The following is a 16,329-nucleotide window of genomic DNA, read 5'->3' as shown; positions in this document are numbered from 1 at the left end:
TACCAGCTGTACATATATAATTATATACAGAAGATACCCAGGTTATACCAGTGTGCTCCATATCACTATATACAAGAAGATGTATAACTTATACCAGCTGTACATATATAATTATATACAGAAGATACCCAGGTTATACCAGCATGCTCCATATCACTATATACAAGAAGATGTATAACTTATACCATCTGTACATATATAATTATATACAGAAGATACCCAGGTTATACCAGCAAGCCCCATATCACTATATACCAGAAGATGTATAACTCATACCAGCTGTACATATATAATCATATACAGAAGATACCCAGGTTATACCAGCATGCTCCATATCACTATATACAAGAAGATGCATATCTTATACCAGCTGTACATATATAATTATATACAGGAGATACCCAGGTTATACCAGCATGCTCCATATCACTATATACAAGAAGATGCATATCTTATACCAGCTGTACATATATAATTATATACAGGAGATACCCAGGTTATACCCCTTAAAGTGCCAGCGCTCGATTTCCAACAGAGGTTTACGGTACATGTATCACGTTGTGGGTCAGATCCCGGATTATTATTTTTTTTGTGCTTTATTATATTCATGATGCAGCCGCTTGACTTTGAAATTGAAATCGAGGTTGAAAAGGTAAAAACGATGCATTTTCATAGCCATAAATTTGGGAAGTATTTGGCAATGTCGGGGCTCAGCCTGTAAATTGATCCAAGTAACGAGATTAATCCTCAGCCTGTTTGTCCTCCCAGCTCCCAGGCAGAGCGGTTTCTGTTCTCTGGGGCCATCATACAGAATAATATGAAAACAGAGTAATTGAATTCCGGTCTGGCTCTGCGGTTGGCACAGGGCTGCAGATCCTGCACAGGGCTGCCTTTTATCTCCGCAATCTCGCAGAAGACAGTAATGTCACGCAGGGCTGCTCCGTGCAGATCGCCTTTCTCCGATCACCCGCTCTGCCCCAGACACGAAGCCGCGCCGCTCGACCCGCAGTTCATGTGAATATGACTTAATATCATGCAATTTATTTTAAAACAGAGTTTTAAAGGAGTTGTTTCCCCTTTTTATAAAAAAGACAAATTCATTACAATTTTAAGATCTCTGCTTGGTGTCAGTGAATGAGAACATTCTTATTAACATTCTGAGACTGAAAACCCGTCCTGACCGAATACTTCTCACAGCTGATGGTTTGTTACAATTGCATCCAATCTCTGTGAGTTTAACACATCAGAAGCACAACTCTCTCCCTTGTCCTAGTTTGTTACAATGTATCAGTGCAGGTAAAAATGCATCAGACTATTTATTCCACAGAGGATTGTTTAGACTGGATACAATTGTAGCAAACCTTAAACTGTGAGAAGTGTCAGGACGGGTTTCATCCTCTGGATGTAAATATGAAATCCATTCATTGACAAGCAAATATCTTGTAAATAGTGAGGAATTGAAACACAAAATATATTGGAAAGTTGTAGAACTTTTCGTTACCTAATGATTGAGATTTATTTACATAAAACTGGAAACCCATTGATGGCAGTAATTGAACGGACAATTATTATATTTAAAGGGCAATCCCACCTATATATAAATTCCAATATTTCTGCAGTCCAAGAGGCTGATAAAGTGGAAAATATTTGAGTCACCTAGGCCAATGCTGGATGGTGTTTTGTGGTATCCTATGTAGTGCAGAATACAAACCCATAAGGAATGTGACTGCAGCTTGTCCACAGACACAGGTAACAGTCACAGTCCCACCCAAAAGAAACCAATGGTAATTCTGTCCACTGATGCATTAGTTATGATATATTTAGAAAGTACCAGTGATTGCTATCACAGTGTGACATGGGGGGCTGCTGGTGCCAGGCATTGCACATGGGTAACCACAAGGTACCTCAGTCACTAAATGAGAAAAAATACTGTCTGCAGTACTGCCCATCTGCCACTAGGTGGCGATCACTTGAGCATCCTTGATTTGCCCTGCTGCGTTATATGCTGTGAGCAATGAACTGTGATATTATGTGAAATTATGTTACACAAATAACATTATCTATGGAATATATAGAACCAATGGCCAATTACAATATGAGACCCCTGGAATAGCAAAGGAAAAATAAAGAAATTGTGGCAGATTTTATATATCATTTTTTGGGGTTTTATAGATTTCTTATGACTGTCCAATAATCCAGAATACTTGATAATCTACCACCTGTCAGGTCCTGTTATACCAGATTAGATATATTTTACTATGGTCTTAAATGATGGAAAACTCTGCTCTGACCTCTAACATGTGATGGCCACATAAAATGTCACTGGTCAGGGGAGCCCCTTGTGATACTGATTGTATGTTACAGGTGATTCATAGTTACAATCCTGAAGAACAGTAGATATGACCGGCAATTTAACAAATTCTCCATTATTAGCGTCTCATTCCCCTCTCAGTCTATGTGCAGCTGCAGTGTAAAGTATGATGGACGGAGCAGAAGCCTGAGGCCTTGATGGGACAAGAGATGGAGCTTAGACTCTGATGTATGTGCCCTAATGGGGCATAGGTAACCCTAATTCTTTGTGGCAGCTGTAATGGCAGCCATATCGGTTTCCACCCAGCTTTTCCAGAAACAGATACAACTAGAGAATTACAACAACCTGACAGTAGAGAATGAGAGCCATATTTACTGAGGATTTTAGTGTTTTTGAGGGAAATGCTCTTTAAATGGCATCACACAGGATGGCACATGCCGCTCATCACCACCAGAGGACACTATACTCAATTTATCAGAGTAGAACCTGAAACCATCGCAGTCGGGTCTCCAGCTGCAGGCAACGCTCCTGTCGTGTTCAGTCCTGCCTGAGGTCCAAGGCCCTGACATCATCTCGGGCAGGAAACGATATCTTGACATTCAATAATAAGGTATATTGGAGCCTGAGACACAAACCTCACACTGTGTTCTGGATACACCAAGGTCAATTGTAATCAGCCGCCCCGGAACATTCCGAAAGAGCGAAACCGGAGGGAACGCAACAAGATCCTGCGTCATAATGAACTATTTATAGGAACTTCTGCGATCAGTCTTAAAAAGTTCATCAAAAACAGATCTAGTAACGTCTTAAATGGAGAGACCCCATAGAGTGCAACCTCTGGTACAGTATTGCATAAGATTTTATATTATATACACACACACACACACAGACACAGACACAGACACATACACACACACACACACACACACACACACACACACACAGACACAGACACAGACACACACACACACACACACACACACAGACACAGACACAGACACACACACACACTAGTCCTACTCAATGAATTAGAATATCATCAAAAATTAATTTATTTCAGTAATTCAATTCAAAGTGTGTCCCATATATTCTATAGATTCATTACACACAGAGGGATCTATTTCCAGCATTGTTTTCTTTTAATGTTGATAATTAGGGGAACAGTTACTGAAAACCCAAAATTTAGTGTCTCAGAAAATTAGAATATTAAATAAACCCAATTTCAAAAATTATTTTTAATACCAAAATGTCGTCTTCCTGAGAAGTCTGTCCAGTCTCTGCCCTCAATACTTGGTCGGGCGTCCGAGTCTGCATGAATTTCTGCATCAATGCGGCGTGGCACGGAGGTGATCAGCCTGTGGCACTGCTGAGGTGTTATCAATGCGGCGTGGCATGGAGGCGATCAACCTGTGGCACTGCTGAGGTGTTATCAATGCAGCGTGGCATGGAGGTGATCAGCCTGTGGCACTGCTGAGGTGTTATCAATGCGGCGTGGCATGGAGGTGATCAGCCTGTGGCACTGCTGAGGTGTTATCAATGCAGCGTGGCATGGAGGTGATCAGCCTGTGGCACTGCTGAGGTGTTATCAATGCGGCGTGGCACGGAGGTGATCAGCCTGTGGCACTGCTGAGGTGTTAAACGAAATAGAAGATATCGAGGCAATCACCGGATAATCAACAAACTTCTTTATTCCTGGATCTCGGTCAGGATGTGGAATTAGTCAACAGCTGTTTCATGTGCGTACACGCTTCCTCAAGGCCTTGAGGAAGCGTGTACGCACGTGAAACGACTGTTGGCTAATTCCACATCCTGACCGAGATCCAGGAATAAAGAAGTTTGTTGATTATCCGGTGATTGCCTCGATATCTTCTCTCTCGTTTTATTCAAGCTATATTGTGCTGTACTGATCGATGAGCACCTCCGGGCAACATGGCTGCTACAATCAGCAAAGATAAGAAAACCATTTGATATACTCCGTTTATACAAGTCATTCTGGTTCAGCAGTGCCAGCCGTTTTTCCTTCTTCCCATTACTGCTGAGGTGTTATCAATGCGGCGTGGCATGGGGGCGATCAGCCTGTGATACTGCTGAGGTGTTATCAATGCGACGTGGCATGGAGGTGATCAGCCTGTGCCACTGCTGAGGTGTTATCAATGCGGCGTGGCATGGAGGCGATCAGCCTGTGGCACTGCTGAGGTGTTATCAATGTGGCGTGGCATGGAGGTGATCAGCCTGTGGCACTGCTGAGGTGTTATCAATGCGGCGTGGCATGGGGGCGATCAGCCTGTGATACTGCTGAGGTGTTATCAATGCGACGTGGCATGGAGGTGATCAGCCTGTGCCACTGCTGAGGTGTTATCAATGCGGCGTGGCATGGAGGCGATCAGCCTGTGGCACTGCTGAGGTGTTATCAATGTGGCGTGGCATGGAGGTGATCAGCCTGTGGCACTGCTGAGGTGTTATCAATGCGGCGTGGCATGGGGGCGATCAGCCTGTGATACTGCTGAGGTGTTATCAATGCGACGTGGCATGGAGGTGATCAGCCTGTGCCACTGCTGAGGTGTTATCAATGCGGCGTGGCATGGAGGCGATCAGCCTGTGGCACTGCTGAGGTGTTATCAATGTGGCGTGGCATGGAGGTGATCAGCCTGTGGCACTGCTGAGGTGTTATCAATGCGGCGTGGCATGGGGGCGATCAGCCTGTGATACTGCTGAGGTGTTATCAATGCGACGTGGCATGGAGGTGATCAGCCTGTGCCACTGCTGAGGTGTTATCAATGCGGCGTGGCATGGAGGCGATCAGCCTGTGGCACTGCTGAGGTGTTATCAATGTGGCGTGGCATGGAGGTGATCAGCCTGTGGCGCTGCTGAGGTGCTATCAATGTGGCGTGGCATGGAGGCGATTAGCCTGTGCCACTGCTGAGGTGTTATCAATGCGGCGTGGCATGGAGGCAATCAGCCTGTGGCACTGCTGAGGTGTTATCAATGTGGCATGGAGGTGATCAGCCTGTGGCGCTGCTGAGGTGCTATCAATGCGGCGTGGCATGGAGGCGATTAGCCTGTGGCACTGCTGAGGTGTTATCAATGCAGCGTGGCATGGAGGCGATTAGCCTGTGCCACTGCTGAGGTGTTATCAATGCGGCATGGCATGGAGGTGATCAGCCTGTGCCACTGCTGAGGTGTTATCAATGTGGCGTGGCATGGAGGCGATTAGCCTGTGCCACTGCTGAGGTGTTATCAATGCGGCGTGGCACGGAGGTGATCAGCCTGTGGCACTGCTGAGGTGTTATCAATGCGGCATGGCATGGAGGCGATCAGCCTGTGGCACTGCTGACGTGTTATGGAAGCCCAGGTTGCTTTGATATTGGCCTTCAGCTCGTCTGCATTGTTGGGTCTGGTGTCTCATCTTCCTCTTGACAATACCCTATAGATCCTCTATGGGGTTTAGGTCAGGTGAGTTTTCTGGCCAATCAGGCGCAGTGATCCTGCGGTTATTACACCAGGTATTGGTACTTTTGGCAGTGTGGGCAGGTGCCAAGTACTGCTGGAAAATGAAATCCGTGTCTCCATAAAGCTGTCAGCAGAGGGAAGCATGAAGTGCCGGGAAATGTCCTGGTAGACGCTGCGCTGACTCTGGACTTGATATAACTTTTTGATGAACTTCTAATTCATTGAGAAGGACTAAAGGTGAGATAGGATTTTATGCTGAGTAGGATCTGTGGAAAGCCGGGCGTCCTCTCTTTGGGCATTATAATCGCTGCCATTAGTGGTTGGCGCTCAGCATTTGCTACAGTGCATCTTCTTGGTAACGTTTAAAGTGTTTTAAAAGTGATTGATGGTGAATAGGGGAAGGTGAACTGAGCATGAGAACTAAACAGAGGTGTAGCAGATGTTTTACCAGGACCACCACCACCTATCCAGCGATGACTCCACATGATGACATCATCTTCTCTATCTGCATTATAAATTACATTATAAAAGTCTTCATTTATAAAAGAGCAGTCTTTATAGCAGAATGAAGTATAATTACCATGATATGCTCTACGGTGTTATTTTTGATACTTCTGTCTATGGGCCCTCAGTGGTAGGACCCAAAATGCTGAGGGTTCTTAGGTTGGACAGTGCTCTGTACGGTACTTTTGTTGGCACCCCTCATATGTTGCCCGTCATACAGGGCACAAATAACTATATCATTCAGTGCTATATATCAGCGTCCTATAGGATAGTGGCTAAAGAACAGCACCATACAATGGCCACTGAAAAAAATCACAGTAGAGAGTGCCAAAATAGCCTAAGTAAACACTGCCATACAGTGAACAAATAATAATACCGCTGTACAGTGCTCAAATAATACCAACATACAGTGAACAAATAATAATACCGCTGTACAGTGCAAAAATAATACCACTAATAATACCCCCATAGATTGCTCAAATACTACCATAAAGTGAACAAATAATACTGCAGTACAGTGCTCAAATACCACCATACAGTGCTCAAATACCACCATACAGTGCTCAAATACCACCATGCAGCGCTCAAATACCACCGTACTGTACTCAAATACCACCATACAGTGCTCAAATAATAGCAACATACAGTGAACAAATAATAATACCGCTGTACAGTGCAAAAATAATACCACCATACAGTGCTCAAATAATACCCCTAATAATACCCCCATAGATTGCTCAAATACTACCATAAAGTGAACAAATACCACCATACAGTACTCATATAATACCACCATACAGTGCTCATATAATACCACCATACAGTGCTCATATAATACCACCATACAGTGCTCAAATAATGCCACCATACAGTGCTCAAATACCACCATACAGCGCTCAAATACCACCATACAGTGCTCAAATAATACTGCAGTACAGCGCTCAAATACCACCATACAGTGCTCAAATACCACCATACAGCGCTCAAATACCACCATACAGCGCTCAAATACCACCATACACTGCTCAAATAATGCCACCATACAGTGCTCAAATAATACCCCTAATAATACCCCCATAGATTGCTCAAATACTACCATAAAGTGAACAAATAATATCACCATACAGTGCTCATATAATACCACCATACAGTGCTTATATAATACCACCATACAGTGCTCAAATAATGCCACCATACAGTGCTCAAATACCACCATACACTGCTCAAATACCACCATACAGTGCTCAAATACCACCATACAGTGCTCAAATAATACTGCAGTACAGTGCTCAAATACCACCATACAGCGCTCAAATACCACCATACAGCGCTCAAATACCACCATACAGCGCTCAAATACCACCATGCAGCGCTCAAATACCACCATACAGCGCTCAAATACCACCATACAGTGCTCAAATAATGCCACCATACAGTGCTCAAATAATACCCCTAATAATACCCCCATAGATTGCTCAAATACTACCATAAAGTGAACAAATACCACCATACAGTACTCATATAATACCACCATACAGTACTCATATAATACCACCATACAGTGCTCATATAATACCACCATACAGTGCTCAAATAATGCCACCATACAGTACTCATATAATACCACCATACAGCGATCAAATACCACCATACAGTGCTCAAATAATACTGCAGTACAGTGCTCAAATACCACCATACAGTGCTCAAATACCACCATACAGTGCTCAAATACCACCATACAGTGCTCAAATAATACTACAGGAGGATTAGAATTAAGCAACAGCAATAAAGAGAGTGCCTGGAGGAGCGGGGAGTGGTGCACGAGGCTGCAGTGTAAGAAGTGAGCGCAGCTGTCACCTGCACAGTCTCATCCAGCAATATCTGATTTATGAAACATTTTCAGATGTTATGAAAATAATAATAACGTTTAACAAGCCAAATGTACAAAGAAAAAAAAATATCGCCTCCGAGAAACACAGAGGAGGGTCTTTTTGTGAAGTTATTTTATTCGAATAACGATTAAAAATAAATTAGACTTGGCCAAAAGACAAAAAAATAATAATTGAATAATATAGATGACATCACTGACTGACAACATCTAAAATATGGATTTGAAAGGATAGCTAGTATGAATGACATCACATATACTATGTAAGGCAACACTGGTGAATGAAGAGAGAATATAGAGGACATCAGCAGTTGTGGACGTCATATAGATAGACGACTAGATAATATGGATGACATCACAGTTTGATGACATCATATAGTGATCCTATGCATAGTATGAACAGATTAGTATGTTTGATATCAGTTTGAAAATATCATATAGATAGCATTATGACATCACTGGTGGATGACATCATATGAATAGTATAAACAGATTATGAATGACATCATTGAAGGAAGATATTATATAAATAATGTAAACAGACCGTATGGATGAGATAGTCATTTGATAACATCATATGGTTAGTATCATATCATAACGGGTTAATTACATCATATAAATAGTATGAATAGATATCATGGAGGACATCAGCAGTTGATGATATCATATAATATCATGACATCACTAGTTCGTGAACTCATAAGGATAGTATAAATAGATAGCATGGAGAATATCAGCAGTTGATGACATCATGACATCACACAGTGACAACATATGGATGGTATTTATAACATCCTCAGTGGTTGAGCAAATAAACAATGGATGGTTTGTAGATGACATCATGTTAATGAAGGATATGAATGACATCATATAAACGTCATGCCAAATAAATATCAGGTTTTCAATTATAATACTGTAGGGAGGGAATTGTTTGTGTACGTTCCCTCTAAACTTATAGGGTGTGAAACAACCCAATCAATGTACTCTTTATCTATAAAACAGCATGAATGGATAGTATGGATGACATCACTAGATGACATCATTTAAAGGAAAGGTGTCTGATTTTTTTATTATTATTAATTTGTGTTTTTATGTAATAAAATTGTATATATACTTCCCTTATTAATACTTTTTTAATTTACTGGGGGCTGCCATGTTTTATTTCATCTGTGTATGTCTTAGTGACATATACACAGATGGAATATGGTATAGATGACATCACTGGTAGATGGCATCCTATATGTAGTATTTAAGAAAATACTAGTTGATTGCATTATATATACACAGTATATTTATATAAGGTGTTGTATTTTTGATGTTTGATTCGTGGTCATCTGCCTTTCCAGCCTAATGCCCCCTGGAGACTTGATTCAACCCTTATCTCATGTGCCCTTTACATGGAGGATAAAAAATGCTTAATAATGGTCAATATTAATCTTTAATGCGCATTGCCAACAGTAAAGGGGGTTTTACACAGGACGATTATCGGGCAGACGAGCGTTAATATAGCGCTCGTTGCAGCGATCAGTAGATGAACGAGTAAAACGCTAAATCATCTTCTGATCGGATCGTTTTAAAAAAGTTAAACATTATCATTGTCGGCAGCACATCTTGGTGTGTAAACAGGGAGACGCGCTGCCGACATGATAATAATGGATGGGGACGAGTGATCAGAGTAACAACCGCTCACTCCATCCATAGCTCCGTGTGATAGGAGCAAAGGAGCGCCGATCAACGATGTCTCACTGATCGGCACTTGCTGCATCGGCCGCTTATTGGCCAGTGTAAAAGGCCCTTAAAGGGAACCTGTCACCTGCATTTCACCTATTGAACTTTACTTACCCCTCACTGGCCGCTGCTATCAAAAGTTCATTACCGTTATCCCCTCTCCTAAACTCCTCCTCTGACTGTAAATAACGGTCTGCAAACATTTTGCGCCTTTTATCGTAATAATCCGGTGTCCCGTTGTGCGCACACCAGAAGAGGACATCAATGCACAAGCGCGGGATTTTGTGTGCTGGGGGAAGGCGAGGAGCTGTCAATCAAAAGTAAGGAGGCGGAGTCAACTCGGGAAGGCTTCAGGAACGAAGATATGACTCTTTTCTGCTCATTTGCATACGTTGCGGGAACACTAAAAAGCTGAATACTAAAACTACAGAGCCGACTAAGAAGACATATAGGTTATTATATAGAAATGATTTTTCCCCCACTACCACCAGGTATTGCTGGTTTAATGGGTGAAATGCTGGTGACGGGTTCCCTTTAAGGGAAGGTTTATCGCTCTGCCTGATGTTATTTCTGACAATGACGACATTTGGCTGCGGATGTGAGAAAACCGACATTAAACACATAAATATAGAAACTTATTAGAATATTAGGTGGGAACATCAAAGAACAAAAAATAAAATTGCACGGGATCCAAAATCTTAAAACACTGGAAACATCTTACAATATGAATATTTAAATACCCAATTATGTGTTGTAAGGCCCCATGAAAACGACCGTAGAATTAGTCCGTAATTATGGACCCATTCACTTCTATTGCCCATGGACACCTACCCGTATATTTACAGGAAGGTGTCCGCACCGTAGAAAGGCTCCGCAAACGATAGGACATGTCTATAGGACTGTATATGGGAGCACGACCCGCATAATAATTAGAGAGAATATTAAAAGTTAACTTACCTGCTCCTTCCTCCAGTCCGGCCTCCCGGGATGACGTTTCAGTCCAAGTGACGGCTGCAGCCAATCACAGGCCAATCACAGACTGCAGCCAATCACAGGCCAATCACAGGCTGCAGCGGTCACATGGACTGCCGCGTCATCCAGGGCGGTCGGACTGGATGTCAAGAGGGACGCGTCACAAAGACAACGGTACGTATGAACTTCTTTTGCTTACTCATTGCTTGTCCATGCATTTTAGTCCCTCAATAATACGAGACAGGACAACTGTCCCGCCTCTGTAAACCCGCTGTGGCCAACATCGCAGTGCCGCTGTGTTAGGCAATTCAGCGAGGAATGATGTACGTTGTAGCCAATTATGGGCTGCCACGTCATCAATAGGGGCGGAGCCTATTCCCTGATTTTAAACCAATGAAAAATCGGGCTTCAAACAAACTTTTGAAAATATATATTAGATATCTGTGTTACAAAATATTCATCTACTGTATGTCACAAAAACATACATTTCTATTTTGTGTCACAAAATACTATTGTGTCCCATTCTGTGACCGATCTGTTGTGTCATATATAAGTATCCGGAGTCATTTGACCAAGGAATCATTTATAAATCTTGCTAGTTTCACCGATCCTGTGCCTATGTGTGTCCTCCAATCAGAATCCCCATAAAGTGTGAGTATTTTGACTAAATTTCATGAATAGAGAACAAGGATTACATGATACCTCCCAACATTTGAATCCTGGGGGAGAACCAAGCTATGCCCCGTTCCCAAGGAATGCCCGAAAAACTCCCAGAAAAACCCACTTTTGAGCATATTTGCATAAGAAACGCCCCCATTGAGGTCCTTTTTGTCGGACAATCCCGAAAAAATGGGAAGGTTGGGAGGTATGGGAGCAGATTAAGAGCAGATTGTTATTTCGGCCAATTCTATACAGACTGATATCTGCTCATCGCTCCATTGCAGCTCCATAAGACGCCTCTTCTCTAGAACGTGTTCGGATACAGTCACTGGGTCGTCGGGTTCTTGGTCAACATCATAAATGGCTTAGCCCGATGCCATGTTCCTCTGTACATTCCCAAAGACTTACATTTCCCGAACGTTGTTTGCCATGATAAAACACTACCATTTATGGCCTCTTGTCCTGGAGGAATGGCCTGGATGTGCTGGCGGCCGGCCACAAACTCCGGGGGCCTGGAATGTTTTTGCAACAACCCAGGAGCGGGCTGTAAAAGCGGAGGCAGAGATTGGCGCTGGTCGGGTGTTTGGACGCTGCTAGATGGAAGTCACTTAAACCTTTCCAAGCTTCTGCTGCAAACGCTGGATTTCTACTTGATATAAACAGATTTGGGAGACTTATTGCTGCGGCCCAGATGCTTCTTGATGTTGTCGGAAGGCGGCTAATAATTCATGGAGACTGAGGTCAATGTCTAGTGTAGCGCGCTCTCCATAAATAACCAAGATGTAGTCCTAAAAACATCACTAGATGACCAAGAATAAGCTGCCTGACCACTGCAACCTTGTGTCCAGCATTTCCCCTTGTATATGTTGTCGGGAAACCTGGGTGACAACCAATATAGCCACAATTACAGCTCCTACAGGGCTTATAACCAGCTTTCCTCAAATCACAAATGGAAAATCCCTTTATTACTGGGTAACTAGAAATGTACGTTTAGCTACAGAAGGTGCCAATATAGAAATAAACAAGTGCATCTAGTAAAGGTCCCTCTTACCTGGGATCAGGGCAGCAATAAAGTACGTTCTATATGGAAATCCAGCAATCAGAACTGTAGAGTTCTACATGTCAAAGCTTGTTAGGAGCAGGCAACACTATGAGTGTAAGGGTGTCACAAGACCCCAAAAATGACGGATGGTACGTTTACATATCTACTGGCACCAAAAGGCATCAGGGGGTGATATTAAAGAGGCTCTGTCACCAGATTTTGCAGCCCCTATCTGCTATTGCAGGTGATCGGCGCTGCAATGTAGATTACAGTAACGTTTTTATTTTTAAAAAACGAGCATTTTTGGCCAAGTTATGACCATTTTCGTATTTATGCAAATGAGGCTTGCAAAAGTACAACTGGGCGTGTTGAAAAGTAAAAGTACAACTGGGCGTGTATTATGTGCGTACATCGGGGTGTGTTTACTACTTTTACTAGCTGGGCGTTGTGTATAGAAGTGTCATCCACTTCTCTTCACAACGCCCAGCTTCTGGCAGTGCAGCACTGTGACGTCACTCACAGGTCCTGCATCGTGTCGGCACCAGAGGCTACAGATGATTCTGCAGCAGCATCGGCGTTTGCAGGTAAGTCGATGTAGCTACTTACCTGCAAATGCTGATGCTGCTGCAGAATCAAGTGTAGCCTCTGGTGCCGACACGATGCAGGACCTGTGAGTGACGTCACAGTGCTGCACTGCCAGAAGCTGGGCGTTGTGAAGAGAAGTGGATGACACTTCTATACACAACGCCCAGCTAGTAAAAGTAGTAAACACGCCCCGATGTACGCACATAATACACGCCCAGTTGTACTTTTACTTTTCAACACGCCCAGTTGTACTTTTGCAAGCCTCATTTGCATAAATACGAAAATGGTCATAACTTGGCCAAAAATGCTCGTTTTTTAAAAATAAAAACGTTACTGTAATCTACATTGCAGCGCCTATCTGCTGCAATAGCAGATAGGGGCTGCAAAATCTGGTGACAGAGCCTCTTTAAGTGGGTTCAATGGCATCAACTAGTTCCTGTCAGTTCTCCTGGGTGGTGTAGTATAGAGGATCTGTCAGTTCTCCTGTGTGGTGTAGTATAGAGGAGCGGTGAGCTCTCCTGTGTGGTGTAGTATAGAGGAGCTGTCAGTTCTCCTGTGTGGTGTAGTATAGAGGATCTGTCAGCTCTCCTGTGTGGTGTAGTATAGAGGATCTGTCAGCTCTCCTGTGTGGTGTAGTATAGAGGAGCTGTCAGCTCTCCTGTGTGGTGTAGTATAGAGGATCTGTCAGCTCTCCTGTGTGGTGTAGTATAGAGGATCTGTCAGCTCTCCTGTGTGGTGTAGTATAGAGGATCTGTCAGCTCTCCTGTGTGGTGTAGTATAGAGGACCTGTCAGTTCTCCTGTGTGGTGTAGTATAGAGGATCTGTCAGCTCTCCTGTGTGGTGTAGTATAGAGGAGCTGTCAGCTCTCCTGTGTGGTGTAGTATAGAGGATCTGTCAGCTCTCCTGCTGTGTGGTGTAGTATAGAGGATCTGTCAGCTCTCCTGTGTGGTGTAGTATAGAGGAGCTGTCAGCTCTCCTGTGTGGTGTAGTATAGAGGAGCTGTCAGCTCTCCTGTGTGGTGTAGTATAGAGGAGCTGTCCGCTCTCCTGTGTGGTGTAGTATAGAGGAGCTGTCAGCTCTCCTGTGTGGTGTAGTATAGAGGATCTGTCCGCTCTCCTGTGTGGTGTAGTATAGAGGATCTGTCAGCTCTCCTGTGTGGTGTAGTATAGAGGAGCTGTCCGCTTTCCTGTGTGGTGTAGTATAGGGGATCTGTCAGTTCTCCTGTGTGGTGTAGTATAGAGGATCTGTCAGCTCTCCTGTGTGGTGTAGTATAGAGGAGGTGTCAGCTCTCCTGTGTGGTGTAGTATAGAGGTGCCATCAGTTCTCCTGTGTGGTGTAGTATAGAAGAGCCGTCAGCTCTCCTGTGTGGTGTAGTATAGAGGATCTGTCAGCTCTCCTGTGTAGTGTAGTAGTATAGAGGATCTGTCAGCTCTCCTGTGTGGTGTAGTATAGAGGATCTGTCAGCTCTCCTGTGTGGTGTAGTATAGAGGAGCTGTCAGCTCTCCTGTGTGGTGTAGTATAGAGGAGCTGTCAGTTCTCCTGTGTGGTGTAGTATAGAGGATCTGTCAGTTCTCCTGTGTGGTGTAGTATAGAGGAGCTGTCAGTTCTCCTGTGTGGTGTAGTATAGAGGATCTGTCAGCTCTCCTGTGTGGTGTAGTATAGAGGCGCTGTCAGCTCACCTGTGTGGTGTAGTATAGAGGAGCTGTCAGCTCTCCTGTGTGGTGTAGTATAGAGGAGCTGTCAGCTCTCCTGTGTGGTGTATTATAGAGGAGCGGTCAGCCCTCCTGTGTGGTGTAGTATAGAGGAGCTGTCAGCTCTCCTGTGTGGTGTAGTAAAGAGGAGCTGTCAGCTCTCCTGTGTGGTGTAGTATAGAGGATCTGTCAGCTCTCCTGTGTGGTGTAGTATAGAGGATCTGTCAGCTCTCCTGTGTGGTGTAGTATAGAGGATCTGTCAGCTCTCCTGTGTGGTGTAGTATAGAGGAGCTGTCAGCTCTCCTGTGTGGTGTAGTATAGAGGATCTGTCAGCTCTCCTGCTGTGTGGTGTAGTATAGAGGATCTGTCAGCTCTCCTGTGTGGTGTAGTATAGAGGAGCTGTCAGCTCTCCTGTGTGGTGTAGTATAGAGGAGCTGTCAGCTCTCCTGTGTGGTGTAGTATAGAGGAGCTGTCCGCTCTCCTGTGTGGTGTAGTATAGAGGAGCTGTCAGCTCTCCTGTGTGGTGTAGTATAGAGGATCTGTCCGCTCTCCTGTGTGGTGTAGTATAGAGGATCTGTCAGCTCTCCTGTGTGGTGTAGTATAGAGGAGCTGTCCGCTTTCCTGTGTGGTGTAGTATAGGGGATCTGTCAGTTCTCCTGTGTGGTGTAGTATAGAGGATCTGTCAGCTCTCCTGTGTGGTGTAGTATAGAGGAGGTGTCAGCTCTCCTGTGTGGTGTAGTATAGAGGTGCCATCAGTTCTCCTGTGTGGTGTAGTATAGAAGAGCCGTCAGCTCTCCTGTGTGGTGTAGTATAGAGGATCTGTCAGCTCTCCTGTGTAGTGTAGTAGTATAGAGGATCTGTCAGCTCTCCTGTGTGGTGTAGTATAGAGGATCTGTCAGCTCTCCTGTGTGGTGTAGTATAGAGGAGCTGTCAGCTCTCCTGTGTGGTGTAGTATAGAGGAGCTGTCAGTTCTCCTGTGTGGTGTAGTATAGAGGATCTGTCAGTTCTCCTGTGTGGTGTAGTATAGAGGAGCTGTCAGTTCTCCTGTGTGGTGTAGTATAGAGGATCTGTCAGCTCTCCTGTGTGGTGTAGTATAGAGGCGCTGTCAGCTCACCTGTGTGGTGTAGTATAGAGGAGCTGTCAGCTCTCCTGTGTGGTGTAGTATAGAGGAGCTGTCAGCTCTCCTGTGTGGTGTATTATAGAGGAGCGGTCAGCCCTCCTGTGTGGTGTAGTATAGAGGAGCTGTCAGCTCTCCTGTGTGGTGTAGTAAAGAGGAGCTGTCAGCTCTCCTGTGTGGTGTAGTATAGAGGATCTGTCAGCTCTCCTGTGTGGTGTAGTATAGAGGATCTGTCAGCTCTCCTGTGTGGTGTAGTATAGAGGATCTGTCAGCTCTCCTGTGTGGTGTAGTATAGAGGAGCTGTCATCTCTCCTGTGTGGTGTAGTATAGAGGATCTGTCAGCTCTCCTGTGTGGTGTAGTATAGAGGAGCTGTCAGCTCT

At 44.1% G+C, this 16,329-nt stretch overlaps 1 protein-coding gene across 2 annotated transcripts in view; it reads right to left on the bottom strand.

Annotated features, from left to right (window-relative positions):
* Positions 1-2,967, bottom strand: part of TNS1 (tensin 1) — a 165,140-nt gene extending 162,173 nt beyond the window's left edge. For both annotated transcript variants that reach the window (XM_075829085.1, XM_075829086.1), the window contains exon 1: positions 2,947-2,967. The gene's annotated coding sequence lies outside the window, so the exon portion shown is untranslated. The remainder of the gene's footprint in view (positions 1-2,946) is intronic.
* Between the last annotated feature and the right edge of the window lie 13,362 nt (positions 2,968-16,329).

This window comes from Rhinoderma darwinii, chromosome 6, assembly GCF_050947455.1.
Source record: "Rhinoderma darwinii isolate aRhiDar2 chromosome 6, aRhiDar2.hap1, whole genome shotgun sequence".
NCBI classification, from domain to species: Eukaryota; Metazoa; Chordata; class Amphibia; order Anura; family Rhinodermatidae; genus Rhinoderma; species Rhinoderma darwinii.
Note: the sequence above shows the minus strand (reverse complement) of the source record. Positions and strands in the feature narration are given on the sequence as shown.